Source organism: Tenrec ecaudatus, chromosome X (genome assembly GCF_050624435.1).
Source record: "Tenrec ecaudatus isolate mTenEca1 chromosome X, mTenEca1.hap1, whole genome shotgun sequence".
Classification (NCBI taxonomy): domain Eukaryota; kingdom Metazoa; phylum Chordata; class Mammalia; order Afrosoricida; family Tenrecidae; genus Tenrec; species Tenrec ecaudatus.
In genome coordinates, this window is record NC_134548.1 from 86,112,221 (window position 1) to 86,129,394 (window position 17,174).

Here is a 17,174-nt window from a genome sequence, read left to right on the forward strand (position 1 = left end):
TACTTTGTTCAGTACTCATTTCATCTCTCCCTGCTGCCTAAGAAAGCTTGAGGGTGAAAGGACATGTGTTATTTATTTATTTGGAAATTCTGAAATATGTCATCTTAAAAATCACTCAAAGTATTCTCAATAACAGGGTCACACTTCAGGTTTCTCCCAATAATTCTGATAATGCGATTTACTACAAAGAGTTATTGCTACCATATCCTCAGAAAATATCTCCACAAGGAAATCAATATTCATTAAGCACTTTAATATATCAATAAAGAGACTTCACTATCACATACTGAATATTGCTATATGCTACCTTGAGTGCTAGGGCAACAGATTGGCCAAGACATAAGACAAGCATATTCAGGGAATCTAGAGACCTGTAAGACTTCTAGATTTAAGAAGTCATTTCCCAAGTCTCTTCCAGGTCAAAATAGGCACATGTGGCTGAGAAGTTAAGGAAAGACAGAGTAAAAGCGAAATGATTATAATAATTAGTGGTATGCAAATCACTAACAAAAGGCAATGGTTAATAGATTGACTATTACTAATTTTTACCATGTAAGTGAGTGCTCTCTGGGATTTGAACATTAAAGTACGGTCTCTTGGTACAGCCACAGGAGTTAAAGGGGAGGATGTGATTCAGAGGCATAGCTTTCATTTATAGCAACAGCTTGAAAACCGGCTAAGTATCAAGATGCAAAGAGAGATTCTGAAAAATAATTAAGAAGTGCATGATATCATTAACCAAAATCAAGTCTGTATAGGCTCTAGAGAATTGAGTATGTATAGACCAGGAACTTAATTTATTCTAGTTATCAAAAGAGATAAAGAGATTCAATTATTGGCTATGATCTGTATGTATGCTTTGTAGAAGTACAACTTGTAACCAGAGTATAAACCACAACTGCCAATTCAGGCTTACCACCTCAGCCCTGATAGTATAGTTAGATGTTGGGCTGTTAACCACACGGTCAGCAGTTTGAATCCACCAACCAATCTGTGGGAGAAAGATGAAGCTTTCTAGTCCTATAAAGAGTTACACTCTTGAAAACCCACAGGGGCAGTTCCACTCTGTCCTAAAGAGTCACTATGAGTCAGAATGGATTTGATGGCAGTAAGTTTAGGTTTAGTTCTGTTCAGTACCTAAAGTATAGGTAAATTGCTACCACCAAATCAAAATATCCTCAATTTTGTACTCACTTAAGAAAAATGTTTATTGTGATTTGTGTGAAAGTTTACAGAGCAAATTGTTTTTAAATATACCATGATATTCATTTTGCTTTGTGTGTAAATTCTCCCACTTCCTCCATGTGTTTACCATTTCCATTCATCTTTCTTTCCTATCCCTTCCTGTCTTCTTAGCTTTATACACAGGCAAATATTGCAATTTTAAATTCATATGGTTGATGGTTCAAAAAAGTACATACTTCCCTATTGCTATTGCTCACCTTATAAGCCTGTGTACCAGTTGACTGAAATTTGAGCCACTGGGGTGAGATCAGTTACAAGCCTAAAGTGTGTCTAAGAGTCATAGTCTTAAGGGTTCTACCAGTCTTTCTCTGTAAGAGAAAAATGTGTAGGGACCTCCTATAGCTTCACAAGAGAGGAGGAAATTCACCATCATCATCAGCAGTTGTCCAAGGCTGATTCCTATTAGGCTGATGCCAGACACGCCTCTACTCACCAACCCATGCCTCTACTCACCAACCCACTCCTCTCATAGCACTCTCTGGTTCTCAAATGACTTTGACCATTCATTTCAATTGCCACGCAGAATTCCAACACTGCACATAAAATGCATGACTATGGGATCATTCTGGAAGTTAACATGTTAAATTTAGGTGAGGAATCCTTAGGATGCAGTTGCGCAGTCGGGACAGACATCTCTACAGTACCTGTAGGTAGGCCCTCAGCCTCTTGGATTGGCTTCTGTTCGACTTGGAAAATGTTACAAAGTTCTTTTAGGGCTGCCAATAAATACTCAAAGGGCATGTCACTCCTCCATAAGCTTCAGCCAGAAGATGCTCAGTTTTAATTCCCTGGGTCAGCAAACTTGCTCCCCCAATTAAGTACCTGGATGCATCCTGCTACACAGCCAGTGTCCGGCCTGAAGGGACTCACTTAGTACTTGGTCCATTGGCTGGGAAATCCACAGTTCTGGCTCATACTCTGGCACCTGTTTGTATTTTAGTTGCTCCTCTTCCACTCCGCTGTTGTTCCTCTGGTGTCAGAATTGCATCATGGATCCAGGAGGTTTAATGCACAGGAATCCCAGGGGTCAAAGGACACACTCCACACTTGGTTGGGCTCTCTTGCTGATAATGTGTCCTCTTCCTGCTTCTGAGATGACTCATTTTATTCCAAGGAGGATGGCAATCACAATTAATGATGCTAGCAATCACACACAACAGAATCAAATAATCCAAAAAGTATCTGTCTCCACCTTTTATTTCCCAGACCCATCATGAAAAAGTTGTTTGATGAGAGTAACAAAGATCATAGCTAGAAAAGCCATAATAAATTATTCATTGCCCTGCACTGCATTGCACTATCTGACCAGGAATCCTGGTGGTTGGTTTTTATGATTTTGAATTCTGATCCAAATTTTGTCTATCCAGGACCCATTTCAGAGAGTTCAGCATTGGTAGCAGGCTGCTTGAGGCAGGGTTTCACGCGGTCCATTAGTCTTCTGGACTACTTATTTCATAGGATCCATGAATATTTTGACTACAATAGATTGATTTATTATTTTATCAGGCATGTTTTATCAGTGAAATACTGTAATCAAATTAGATTATGAAAGGAAAAATACAAGACATTTGATTTCAAAACAACAAAAGAAAATGTTATCTAAATTTTATTATTAATGTCACATCATTGGATATAATAAAGATACACTGATTATAAGGGTCATAAAAGCATATCTTTATTATATGTAATTTTATGACAATTTTTAGCTGTTAAACATTTGGGTCTGTTCCAGTAAGTATCTGTTGTTTGTTTAATGGTTGTGGGTTTGGGCTATTAATTTGAATTACTTCTGTGGAAGACGCACACATAAAACCAGACATTTTACCAGTTCATCAATTTTCACATGTATAATTCAGTGACATTTACTATGTCCATTATATTATGCAAACATTGCCACTATCCTTTTCTAAAGTTTTCCAACACCATAGATCAGATGGTTTTAAATTTCTTGAGTAAATTTTCCTGAGAAATCCCATAAGCAACAATTCCCCCTTCTTGTCCCCCTCTCTCCTAGTGACCACTAACAAGCACTGGCCTCTAAAACATCTCTTATTTCATGTAAGCTAAATCATACCATAATTGTCTTTATGTGACTAACTTATTTCACTCCATGTAATGTTATCAAGTTTTATCTATGTGGTAGCAGAATATAGAAATATTTCATTTCTCCTGATGCCTGAGTCATCTTCCAAGCATGTAATGTACTGCATTTTGTTTATCCATTCATCTGTAGATGAGCATTTAGGTTGATTTTGCCTTTTAACTATTGTCAATAGTGCTGCAATAAACATTGGTATGTTGGTTTCTGCTGTGTTCCTGTTTTCAATTATTTTGGGTATACACCTAGGATTTACGTTTGCTTTGTTTTCTTTCTGACTCTCCACTCCCTGCTTCCTCCCTTAATCCTAAAGAAGAATGTGTTCTACACTGAAAGCAATCCTCTTTCTTCTATGAGATTTAGATTTTTAATGTGAAAGTATTTCAAATTTAATATTTAATTAAGTGTATTGGATCAAACAAAAAAGTCCAGCCATCTAACCCAGCATTTGTCTTACTAAGGAAAATAAAAAACATTGAAAATGGAAATATTTGGTTTTGTTATAAAAACCGATGTAGTCCATATTAAGGCAACTGGTACAGTAATGCCCTTACCTCTGAAATTTTACACTCTTTGTTCTAACTACCTTGCATTGTGTGATGCTCATCCTCCCAGCACAATCAGTGAAGTCTAAATGGGTGCATGTGCAAATGTGGTGAAGAATGCAGATGTTGCGCAGATATCAAAAGATATAGCGTTTGGGTTCTTCAAGGCTTGAAGTTACAAGTGGCCATCTAGCAAAGAAGCAACAAGCCCATATGGAAGAAGCACACCAGTGTGTGAGATCATGAGGTGTCGCTAGAACTGGCTAACAGGCATCAGAAGACTAGAACAAACAAACAACAACAACAAAAAATATTGTTGAGAAAGAGGGGGATCAGAGCAGAGACCCCAAACCCAGCTGTAGACAATGGGGCATCCCTCACAGAATGGTCACAAGGAAGGAATGGGTCAACCAGGGCACAGTATAGCACCAATGAAACACACACTATTCCTATGATTCCTTGAGGTTTCCTCAATCCACATTATCATGACCCCAGTCCTGCCTTTCACTGTGGTGTAGACTAAAGCATGTGCACAGGTACAGATAAGAGATAAGAATTCACAACACACGGAATCTAGGAACAGGAATGGGAGTAGCAATACCAGGAGGGTAGGGGGAATGTGGTGAGAGGACAGGAGGAAGGGCTTTTCAATCGCAGTGATGGACACTGAACCACTACCACCATCACCCCCTCTCCCCCAAGGGATGAACAACAAGAACCATGGGGGAACGGAGACAGCAGTCATTGTAAGATATGAGTATAATAGTAATGTATATTATTTATGTTTTATCAAGGGGTCTCTAGGGTGAAGGGGGAGAGAAGGAAAAAAGAAGAGCTGATACCAAAGGCTCAATAGAAAGTAAATGTTTAGAAAAATGTTGGCAACATATGTACACATATGCTTGATACAACTGATGTATGGATTGTTATAAGATCTGTAAGAACCCCCCAATAAAATGATCTCTTAATTAAAAAAATATTTATCAGGACTAAAAGCTGATGCAGAATGTGAATATGGTAAACCATACTATGAAGTGTCTGTTCTCGATAATCAATCCAGATTAATTAGGCAAAGTTGATTTGCACTCGAAAAGTGTTTAGAGTAAGCAAAAATCCATTGGATTTGAAGCTACCCAACTTTGTCCTGGATATCTAGCTGAAAGGCCCTTTTGGTTATAGAAGACAGAGTAAACTTTCTGCAACTTTAGACCATGAAATTTGATTAAGCAAAACGCTATGAGGATATTTTGTAATCTGCAGAGAGAACAATGCTGTTTTTCAGAATTCAGAGTATGACATGGGTCATTTTAAGCATGGACTTACTTGTTAATAACTATATTGATTCTAAGTTATATTTGTAAGAACTTCACATTGTGAAATGTCATCTGTGTGTCTGTTTGGGTCTTTTCTAAGGGAAAAAAGTTACTCAGGAACAAAAATCCAGATTAATTAGGGAAAGTTCATATGGACTAGGGAATTTTCATAGTAAGCAAAAATTCATTGGATTTGTCGCTACCCAACTTTGCCCTGGATATCTAGCTGAAAGGCCCTTTTGGTTGCACAAAAACTGTATAGTATTGCTTTGTAAATTTTAAATTTAATAAATATTTTGAAGACACAAAAATTAATATTCATGATTAAGCTCCTTAATGTCCTTTGCACAAAAACTGTATAGTATTGCTTTGTGAATTTTAAATGTAATCTAGTAACATCTGTATACATTCTTCCTGCTTATTACATTGGGTGAAACAATGTGAAGCTATTCTAAGAAGTTGTGATCAGTTCTTTTTTTAACTACAAAATATCAGCACATTTATTTTTAAAATTACATTTATTTTTTTATATCTCAAATGTCAAATTTCATGTAATAACATCTTCAGTGTAAGTTTTAATTTTCACATAACTTTTGTGAGTTTAGAATTATTTTTCAGTTTGGGAGACTAATTTTGCAATGTCACTGGCTTTGGTTTGCCCAATCTCGTTCCTCAGCTTGATGATTTCATTTTTTGATGGAAAATGCCTAGCCTTTGCTCTTGTTCTGTTCCAACATCTCTGGAGATTTTGTCTGGCAAAGAATGAGAATTTCCCAATGCAATTTAACATGTTAGTGGTACATTGAGTCTCCAGAACCTCCTCATAGCTTTATGTATAATTATAAAAGAAGGATCAAAATCCTCACCTTGGAACAAAGGTCACCATCAGATTCTGGCTGTCCCTAAACTGTTTCTTTCCTTTACAAAATACTTACATCCTATTATTTAAAGCAAAAATAAAAATATTTTACTGTGTTTCCTGTGAATGTTTATGCAGCAGTTTAGATTCCTATTCAATGGTTTATGTTCCTATTTAACAGTTTCTATAAAAGTTATGCAGTCGTGTTCCTCTTCCATTAATGAAAAATCTCTCTTTCATTATATCTCCCACCCTTTTAAGTGTTTTTTGACCATTAGAGCTCATGCAAGTGATCTTTAAAGGGGCGCACAGTATTTACAGGTGATTCCCCCGCCCTCTCCAGTTAATTTGTTTAGTTACAAGATGACCTCAGAGTTTAGTTTAGGTTCAACGTTTAAAAAGTATCTCACTGCAATATTTTCCTTCCCTTCCCTACCCTTTTCTTCCTTCCTTCCTTCCTTCCTTCCTTCCTTCCTTCCTTCCTTCCTTCCTTCCTTCCTCCTCCTCCTCCTCTTTGTCCTCTTCTTTCTCTGTCTTTCTCCCTCTACCCTTGTTTGTTCACTTGCTCACTCTATAGATGGCTCCCTCACTCACTAATTTCCAGCTATGAGTACAGAAAATATTACTGATATCAAAACAGCTACCTATAATCTAAGATTTTGGAGCCTATGTTCTACTGGCTCCAATTTGTGGGTTCTCTAAAGGGATGGGTCACCAATTTTCTGTCATTTTTTCATACTATGGTGGCTTGCATATTGCTGTGATGATGGAAGTTTCGTCACTAGTATTTAAAATTCAACCCTCGAGTTGCGATGATGAAAGATCCCATGGCAAATTACTGAATATTTCAGGAAGCATCAATTGAAGATGGAAGGAATATAGTGTCACTGTCCAAAAACAACTGGTAAACATTCGATTATATCCAGAGGTAGCAAATGACCAAGAACCAAACAATATTGAAGGGGGAATTTCACTAAATTTTAGCTGCATTAAGGAAATTAGTGAAAGACAATGCTTGAGGAATTCATAGAATATCAATTGAAACTTTTCAATAAGCTGATGAAATACTGGATGTGCAAGAAATTTGGAAATCAGGTACTTGGTCAATTGATTGGAAGAGGTCCATATTTGTGCTCATTCCAAAGAAAGGTGACCCAAACAACATAGAATGTATTTAAAAATCAATATTACATGCAAGTGAAATGTTGCTGAAATTAACAATAGTGTCAGTAGTACATCAACAAAGTGCTATCAAAAGTCCTAGCCGTATTTAGAAGAGGACATGGCAGAACAGATATCATTTTTTATGCCAAATGTATCTTTACTGAAAGAGAGAATACTAGAGAGATGTTTATTTGTGTTTTATTTACAATGCAAAGGCATTTTAGCTCTGTGAATCATAATCTAAACCTCTGGATAATCTTGACAGGATTGGGAATTCAAAAAGAACAAGGGAATGTTGCATAGTTTGAAATTAGAAAAGTGTGTGTCAGGATTGCATCTTTTCACCATTCTTATTCAATCTGTACGATGAACAAAAAATCCAGGATGGTTGGAGGAGACATCAGGAAGGAGTGAAAGCTTATTAGCCTTATTATACAACCTTATTTGTTGAAAGCAAGGAAGAGGTACAGTATGGATTTCAACTCAATGTAAAGAAGAATAAAGTCCTTATAAATTGACCATCAGATAGCATCATGATAAGTAGAGAACAGACTAAAGTTGTCAAGGGTTCATTTTGCTTGTATCCACAATTGGCACTCATGGAAGTAGCAGTAAACAAAACCAAAACCAAAAACCAAAGATATACTGCACTGGGCAATTCCTCTGAGAGTGCAAATGGCAAGGCTTCACCTCACATACTTCCTGCATGTAATCAGGAAAAGTCGGCGTCTGGGAAAGGGCATTATGCTCAGTAAAGGTGATGGTCCGGATAAAAGAGGAATGGATTGACACAGGGACTGCAACAATGGGCTTAAACAGCGTGATGATGGCGAAGGACCAGATTGTGTTTTGCTCTGCTAGACATAGGGTTACTATAAGTTGGAATGAATTCATAAGTACAATACAACAGCACAGGGGTGGGCAACATAAAAATAATTACAATCGTGGTGATTATTTTTAAAGTTTTCACCAGTTCTTTACTCTAGTGAGATCTTACATGGCGATATTTAAAACCCTTTCACATTCTGAGGCATCGTCATTTCCAGAGTGCAGTTGGGGGTTAGAGAGGAGCTGAGGCATGCTGTTCCATATCTTCCCACATCATTACTTTGATCTTCTGCCACCCCCTCCAATTCAATACATTTTTAAAATGAATCATTTTATTTCGGGGTTCTTACAAATCTTGTAACAATGATTATTTTTTATTATCCATTTGTGATATACTAAACATTAAACAAGACACCTTACATTTTGACAACTATTGAATGATGTTTCACATTTTACAGATGAGGAAATCATTGTTAAAGATATTCAGTAACTTTCCCCAAATTATATAACAAATTTTAAGCACAGTCTGTTGGTTGTCACAGCTCTTTATATCCCCACCCCACCCCCCCACAATCTCTGTATGATAAAGGCTCAACTTACTATCTGGTTTCATTCTATTTGAAAATGAAGAAATGTCATAATGAATCAAAATATTTCAATTTCAAAATAAGTTGTTTTCTTATTAGGAATCTTAGAAAAGCAAATAGAATAAGGATTGGAATAGATTTTAAATGTAGAGATTAACAAAAGTATTGATAAAATACTTTAATTTTTAAACTAATCTATATGATTTGTTTATTATGCTACCAGTGCAGTATGGGTAACAATAGAGAAGGCATATAAGATATAGCTCATGCCCTATAGAGCTTTCATTTAGTTGGGAAAGGTAACTGAGCAGATATTATCTCTAACTATACAAAAGGGATTTAGGGAGGGGGAAAGTATAGGACTTCACAACACTTTTGCCTTAAGCAGAGAATTACCACCCTCACCCACATGTAAATTGATTCTATGCAAAAAGGGAAGTCATTAATGCTTTGAGAAAGGTTTCCTTTCTTTTGTCTAATCTATGGCATGATAAGACTTGGAGCAAACGCTCTGAATTCCAGACATATAGCTTCAATAGAGAGTAGAACAAAATATATACTTTTACTTGCAAAAGACTCAGAAAAAGATATCTACGTAGAGACTCTTCTGCGGGAGCCCTGGTGGCATATTGGGTCACACATTGGGCTGTTAATTGCAAGGTCAACAGTTCAAAACTGTTGCTCCATGGAGGACAGGTAAGACTTCCTCCTTTCGTAAAGAGTTGTAGTCTCTGAAAGCCACAGGGGCAGTTCTACTCTGTCCTATAGGATTGCTATGAGTTTCAATCTATTCCATGGTTGTGAGTTTTTTGGAGAGAGTCTTCAAAAATAAACCTGGAGGAATCAATTTTTACTTTATGTGTACTTGATTCTGGCCTCCTGGTGCAGTCCATATTAGCTATAAAGTATTCAAATTGGAGGGAAAGCATGAGATTGTTTATATATAAAATTGTGCTTCAAGCCTTTTTGTAGGACAAACAACTAAGAGTTACATTGATGCCCTAGGTTCAGACCACAGTTTGTGGCTACATTACGGAAAAACTTAACTGAACTAAACCTGTATACTTGGTTGTAGGAGCTCATTATTATAGCCATTTGATGCAACCAGCTACAAACTGAGGAGAAATCAACTTGAGAACAATTTTAAGTAGCTCCATCTCCTGCTAAGGTCGGTCATTATGCTTGACAGGGTTAGCGTGCTCTATACCCTAGGCACCCTTTTCTGAAAGGAAATAAAGAACCATGGGATATCTGGTCCTGATTCTATTTTAAGCGATCTTTTAGCAGGAAGTAATTGCACGCGTAAGCTTTAAGTCATGCTCCTAGGAGAATAAAGCTAAATAAGACAACTATATTTTACAGTTTCTCTATAGGATATGGGAAAATGGTGTGATTTGGAGTACCTCGTTTTAAAGAGTTTTGATTACCAAGGAAATGTTTAAAAAGGTATGTTTCAATTATTTGGTGAGAGTTCCTAAATGTCATTGTTTGGACTGAAGTCACACTGAGAAAATTAAGCTGCACCTGTCTTTCATCTGAAAGATTTGCTTTATCGCATGGGAGGCAGTATAATGGTTCATCAAGCTTTCACCTTTGAAGTTCTATAATAAGTAGAATGGTCAGAAGGCTGTAATTGAATAAATGAATAAAATAAGTATGAGTTTTAAAGATCAGTGAAATTACTGCTTGTGGAAATGGCATATAGAATGGTCCCACTACCTTAAGGGCTGCTGTAGGCTTTCCCCCTAAAAATATGGAATCTTGTTATAGAATTTTCGTATGCTTAATTTAACAATTTATTTTATCTCTTTTGCTTGTTTAATCTGTCATCACTGCTGATAGTCTATAAGTTTCTCAATGGCAGGGGTCATATTTCTTCTCTTTTAATATCCAGTGGCATTTAGCAGAGTAACTTCATGTCCACTCTTTTGTCCTAGATTGATAGCTTGCCAAATTGTAGCTGCAGGAAATGATCCAAAGGGTAAATAAAACATCTATTCTACCTTGATTAGTTTCTTCTAGTCTAACATGCCGGTTGAAATTAATAAACACAATGTAAACTGTGTCTATGTATCTGTGTTCCTATGTGTCAGGGTTGGGGAGGAAGAATGAGATGAAGTGAGATAGTTAAGGTGTATTGTGCCTACCTGGCCAATAAACACAGGTGGGATTAGTTGAAGGGCAGAGAGATAAATGGCTTGGTGAACCTCGCCTTTCTTGTTCTCTAGTCTCTTGCTCTCTGATGGTGGTACCAGAGTGCAGCTGCCTTAGCCAGTTCCCTGCTTCATCTGGCAAGACTCACTTCCTAGAGACATCCCCGAGGAGAAGCCACATGGACCTACCCTGATGCAGCGCAGGGTGCTGGAGCAGCCACGTGGAGATCCCTGCCAGCATTGAGATGCTTACATGCTCACTGATTCAACTTTCCTCCTTTAGTCGGTATTATTGTGAGTGCTTTGTGAGATTGAGGAGGACTTTGTAGATCGGTGTGGGACATATGGGCTAATGTTGGACTTATGGGCTTAGACAGCACTGTGTTGGGATGCTTTTTTAATGTACACTTAGCCTTTATATAAAACTGTCTCATATATACATATGAGTTTCTGTGGCGTTGTTTCTCTAGTCTACCCAGACTAACACAAGAGGCAAGAACAGGTACCTTTTATCTTATGCCTTCCAAAAAGTGTCCTTAAGTAAACAATGCCCTTTGGACTTTAAATGGTTGATTGCTCTAAGGTGTGCATACCTCACTAGTATTATTGCTTCCCTTATAGGCTTGTGTAGTCTTTGGTTAATATTCATAAGGCTTTCAGTGGCTAATTCCTCAGAAGTGCACAGTCTATTCCTTTTTCATAGTGCTAATATAATTTCTGATATCATGTGATATAAGTGCTGATATCTTGAGCTGATACTAGTGCTGATGACATATTGATCTTGGCTCAAAATGAGGAATAACAGAAATGTCTACTTGTGTTTTATTGATTAGGTAAAATAATGTGACCACGCAGATCATAACAATCTGTGGATAATATTGAGAAGAATGGGAATTCTGTAACACTTCATCATGCTCATGCAGAACCTAAACATGAATCAAGTGACTGTTGTTTGAATAGAACAAGGGAATATTGCATGGTTAAAAATCAGGAAAGATGTGCATCCAGATTGTATTCTTTCACCAAATTAATCAATCTGTATGCTGAGCAAATCATCTGAGAAGTTAGATTATCTTAAGCAGAATGCACCACTGGGATTAGAGGAAGGTTTTCTTTAACAGCCTATGATATGCAGATGGCATAATCTTACCTGCTGAAAGTAAGGAGAACTTGAAGCACTTGCTGACGAAGATCAAGGACTGCAGTCTTCAGTATGGATTACTCATTAGAAAGGAAATAAAATTCCTCACCACTGGTCCAATAGGCATCATAATAAAAAGAGATAAGATTGAAATTGTCAGGAATTTCATCTTCCTTGGATCCCCAATCAGTGCTCATGGAAGCAGGGGGTCAAAAAATAAAACGAGGCGTTGCAGGGGGGTAATATGCTGTTTAATATATCTTTAAAGTGTTGAACAGCATGGATGTTACTTTGAGGACTAAGATGTACCTGACATAAGCCATGATATTTTTGATCTCTTCATATGCCTTTGAAAGTTGGACATTGAATAAGGATGACTGCACAAGAATGGATGCATTTGAATTATGGCTCTGATAAAAAATATTGAAAGCACCATGGATTACCAAAAGAATAAGCAAACCTATCATAGAAGAAGTTCAGGTAGAATGCTCCTTAGAAGCAAATAAGATGAGAATTTGTCTCACATACTTTGGGCATGTTATCAGGAGATACTAGTTGTTGAAAAAGGACAGGATTGTTGGTCAAGTAGAAGGGCAATGAAAATGAGGAAGACTCTTAATAAGATGATGTATGTATGGATTGTGATAAGAGCTGTATGAGACCCCAATAAAATGATTTTAGGAAAAATGGATGGATATAGTGGCTGCAACAATGGGCTCAAGCACAGGAACAATATCATAATGGCACAGAGCTGGGTAATGTCTCTTTCTGTTGCACCTGGGCTTGCTATGAGTTGGAACAGTCTGCAGTGAACTTAAGAATGTTTTTCGACTGAAAATGGAACCACAGGGGTGGGTTAATTTCATTTATAAATGGAAAGATCAATGAGAACTACAAGTTGGGGGATTCTACCAGTCTTTATTTGATGGATAAATCTCTGTGTGTTTTAATTATTTTGAGTTTTACATACTCTATCTACAACTGTATAATGTGATCCCTTTCAGAAAAGTTGGTATTGGTAGTGGGACAACATCTAGTTCTTTTGGTCTCAGGATTGTGGATACAGATATTCCTGTGGTTCAGGAATTCATTAAATATATTGTTTCTATGCATTTTCAATTTTCTCCACTCTTCTTTTTATTCATTTTATTAGGGGGGTCATACAACTCTTATCACAATCCATACATACATCATTTGTGTAAAGCACATTTGTACATTCATTGGCCTCGTCGTTCTAAAAACATTTGCTCTCCACTTAAGCCCCTAGCATCAGGTCCTCATTTCCCCCCCTTCCTCCCGGCTCCCCACTCCCTCATGAACCCTTGATAATTTATAAAGTATTATTTTGTGCGACGTCTCCCTTCACCCACCTTTCTGTTGTCTATCCCCCAGGAAGGAAGTCACATGTAGATCCTTGTAATCGGTTTCCCCCTTTCCAACCCACTCTGCCTCTACCGTCCCAGTATCGCCACTCACACCACTGGTCTTGAATGAATCATCCGCCCTGGATTCCTTGTGTTTCCAGTTCCTATCTGTATCAGTGTACATCTTCTGGTCTAGCCAGACTTGCAAGGTAAAATTGGGATCATGATAGTGGTGGGGGGTGTGGGGGGGAGAGGACGGTGGAGGAAGCATTTAGGAACTAGAGGAAAGTTGTATTTTTCATCGTGGCTACATCGCACCCTAAGTGGCTCATCTCCTCCCCAAGACCCTTCTGTAAGGGGATGTCCAGTGGCCTACAAATGGGTTTTGAGTCTCCACTCCGCACTCCCCCCCACATTCACTATGATAAGGGTTTTTTTTTTTGTTGTTCTGATGATGCCTGATACCTGATCCATTCAATACCTCATGATTGCACAGACTGGTGTTCTTCTTCCATGCGGGCTTTGTTGCTTCTGAGCTAGATGGTCACTTGTTTACCTTCAAGCCTTTAAGACTCCAGACTCTATATCTTTTGATAGCCAAGCACCATCAGCTTTCTTCGCCACATTTGCTTATGCACCCATTTGTCTACAGCAATCGTATCATGGAGGTGAGCACACAATGATATGATTTTTTTTTGTTATTTGATGCCTGATAACTGATCCCTTCCGCATCTTGGGATCACACAGACTGGTGTGTTTCTTCCATGTGGGTTTTGTTGCTTCTTAGCTAGATGGCCTCTTGTTTTCCTTCAAGCTTTTAAGGCCCAAGATGCTATATCTTTTGATAGCCGGGCACCATCAGTTTTCTTCACCACATTTGCTTATCCACCCGCTTTGTCTTCAGCGGTTGTGTTGGGAAGGTGAGCATCATAGAATGCCAATTTAATAGAAGAAAGTATTCTTTCTCCACTCTTCTTGACTTCATAGTTAGAGACCAATAGTTGTATGGGCTTTGAATACCCTAGCTGCTACTCACCAAAATAAAATATAGAACATTGAACATTGTCTTTGTGTCAAAACTACCTTATGTCAAATGACTGTGATGCCCCATGATACCATGGTCCTGAGTCCCTCAAGTTTTTCATACATTTGTTCCATGTATGTTTCACCACATTCTTTAAAATATTTGCAGCATTGGTAAATATACATGTACAAATATCTTCTGTCAAACCTATATATAATTTGGGTATACTCCCACTCCTCCTCCCACACCCATTGAGCAAGTGTGTGTATATCCATACACATATTACTATTGCTGTTGTTAGTTATCATCAAGTCAGTTCTGACTCAAATCAGAATACAAATGAATTAATTTTTCCTCTGTCTTCCTGTTTGTTGACCTTTCGCTTTCTTCATGAATGATTTTCTTGATGTCCTCCCACAGCTCAGTAAGTCTTCTGGAAAATATCAAATGTACAACCACTCAGAGCCTCTCCTTTAACCAGCATCTCATCTATCAGTGGTGCTACATTAGGTATTATCTTTGCTATTTCACACCATTGATTAGTAAGAGTAGCAGACTCATCCATAATTTGGGGTGCTGAAGTAGCATTATTAGTGCTGTTAAGGCTAATCAGGTTGGAGAGCCAATTTAAGAAACCCATTATTATGGTTTTATTTTTCTAGAAGCACTCCTGGTACCAAAAGGTGTTAGACAGGGTCCTCTAAAGAGACAAAACCAGATTGCTAGTAATATATATATCACAAGAAATGAACCGTTAAATTATATACAGATAGATAATACAAGAAATGACCAGTTAAATTATAAATTATAAAGCAGTGAGACACTAGCAATCCTTTAAGTCTTGAGGGCCACCAGTTCCTTCTCTGTAGAGAGAGCTGGGCTATATATACCCAGGTAGCAAGCAGCAAGGCAGGTCACCAACTGTCGGTCCCCAGCTCCAGAGATGTACATTCCAATTGTCTGGGCTTAAAAGGACCTCAACTTACAGCGACACAGTCCACAGGATAGGCATCCCACAGGTAGGGTACCCTTTAAATTGAGGCACAGAACAAGCAAGGCAGCTGCACGCTGGTCCAATGATTAAAGAGTGAGAGACAAGAAAGGCGAGGCTCATCGAGCCATTTATCTCTCCATCCTTCCATTGATCCCACTTGTGTTTATCGGCCAGGCTGGCACAATAAACTATCGCAGTGCTTAATTAAGAAAATCCATTCTTGAGATGTTCTTCAAATTCAGATGGGATGAACTCAAGGTTGCATTTTGGCTCTCATTTATTTGTTTAAATTTTCTTCAGCTACAACCTGAACTTACATGTGATCAATTGATGGTCTGTGCATAATCAATCTCTGGCCTGGTTTTAGCTGCTGATATTGAGCTTTTCCGTCATCTCTTCCTCAGACAAATGGTTGTTTTTACAAACCATTTTATTAGGACACAATCCAGATATACCATTCAATAGTTCAATCATATCACGAAGTGTTGTACAATGGCTACCACGATCAGTTTGAAAACATTTTTCTCCTTTTTGTATTCCTTGATATTTGCTCTTCATTCTCATCTCACTTCCCCTGCAGTTCCCCCCAAGGAACCCTTAATCTAGTTACTATCTCTATAGATTCACTCATTTTGGGTTTTATATACCAGAAAACATAGCAAAATACCTAACAGAGAAGCAAAAAGGCTACCAAAATTAACAAAAGACAACACAGGTGAACACGAGTTGAAAAAAAATCAAAACAGAAAATATTAGAAACCAGATCAAATTCAAAATGTGACAAAAATAGATAAAATGTTATGGTTTTAACCATTCGTCAGAATTTTTATTTTAATCAACTATAATCATCTCTACAATACTCTGTATTATAATTAGATGTTTTCAATCACTCAATTATGGTTAAAGGGAAATCACTGGAGACTTGTTTCCTGTCTAGATCCTGCAAATGAATTTGGGCTTTCAGTTATCCTTAGCCTTCTGTAAAGCAGAATTTCACAATTAAGCTCTGATATCATTCTCTCCTTTGGGATTGGATTATAGTATTTACAAACCTTGGATCATGAATGTTGATGTGATTAATCCATGTGGGCTTTGTTGACATCTCAATTAGATGAAAATTGTTTGAAAACAAGCCTTTAAGACACAGATGCTATTCTTTCTGTTAGCTGGGCACCATCTAGTTTCTTTAACACAATTTTCTGTAGTACCCATATCTTCTGTGTTTCCTTCATGATGGAGATTATAGAGCAGGGCCATATTATAAGAGTTGTTCTTAGATTGGCACAAGGATTAAGTGCAGGCCTGAAATCGATTTCCTATATCTATGTGTTCTATATGTGTCTGGTTAAAATTAGAGACATCTGATATTTTATGTTAGAGAACCTTATTGATCATCTTTCTGTTTATATGTCATTGATATTTTTATTACCTTATATGCTTGTGAAAATTGAATATTACATACAGAGATTGAAAATTGAATCATTTGAATTATGGTGCTGGCAAAGAATATTTCAAGTACCCTGGACTGCTGAAAGGACAAAGCAATCTGTCTTGGAAGAAGTACAGTCAGAGTGCTCCTTAAAAGGAAGGATGGTGAGACTTCATCTTATACACTTTGGACTTCTTGTCAGGAGAATCCAGTCCCTGGAGAAGGATATTATCCTTACTGGAGCGGTAAGAAAATAGAGGAAGATCCTCAATGAGATAGATTTACCCAGTGACTTCAACAATGGGCTCAAGCAGAAAAACAAAGTAAGAATGGTACAAGACCAGGCAGTGTTTCATTCTGTTGTGCCATGGGTTTGAACCGACTCATTTGCACCTAATAACGACAGCAATTATATATATATATGAGACTT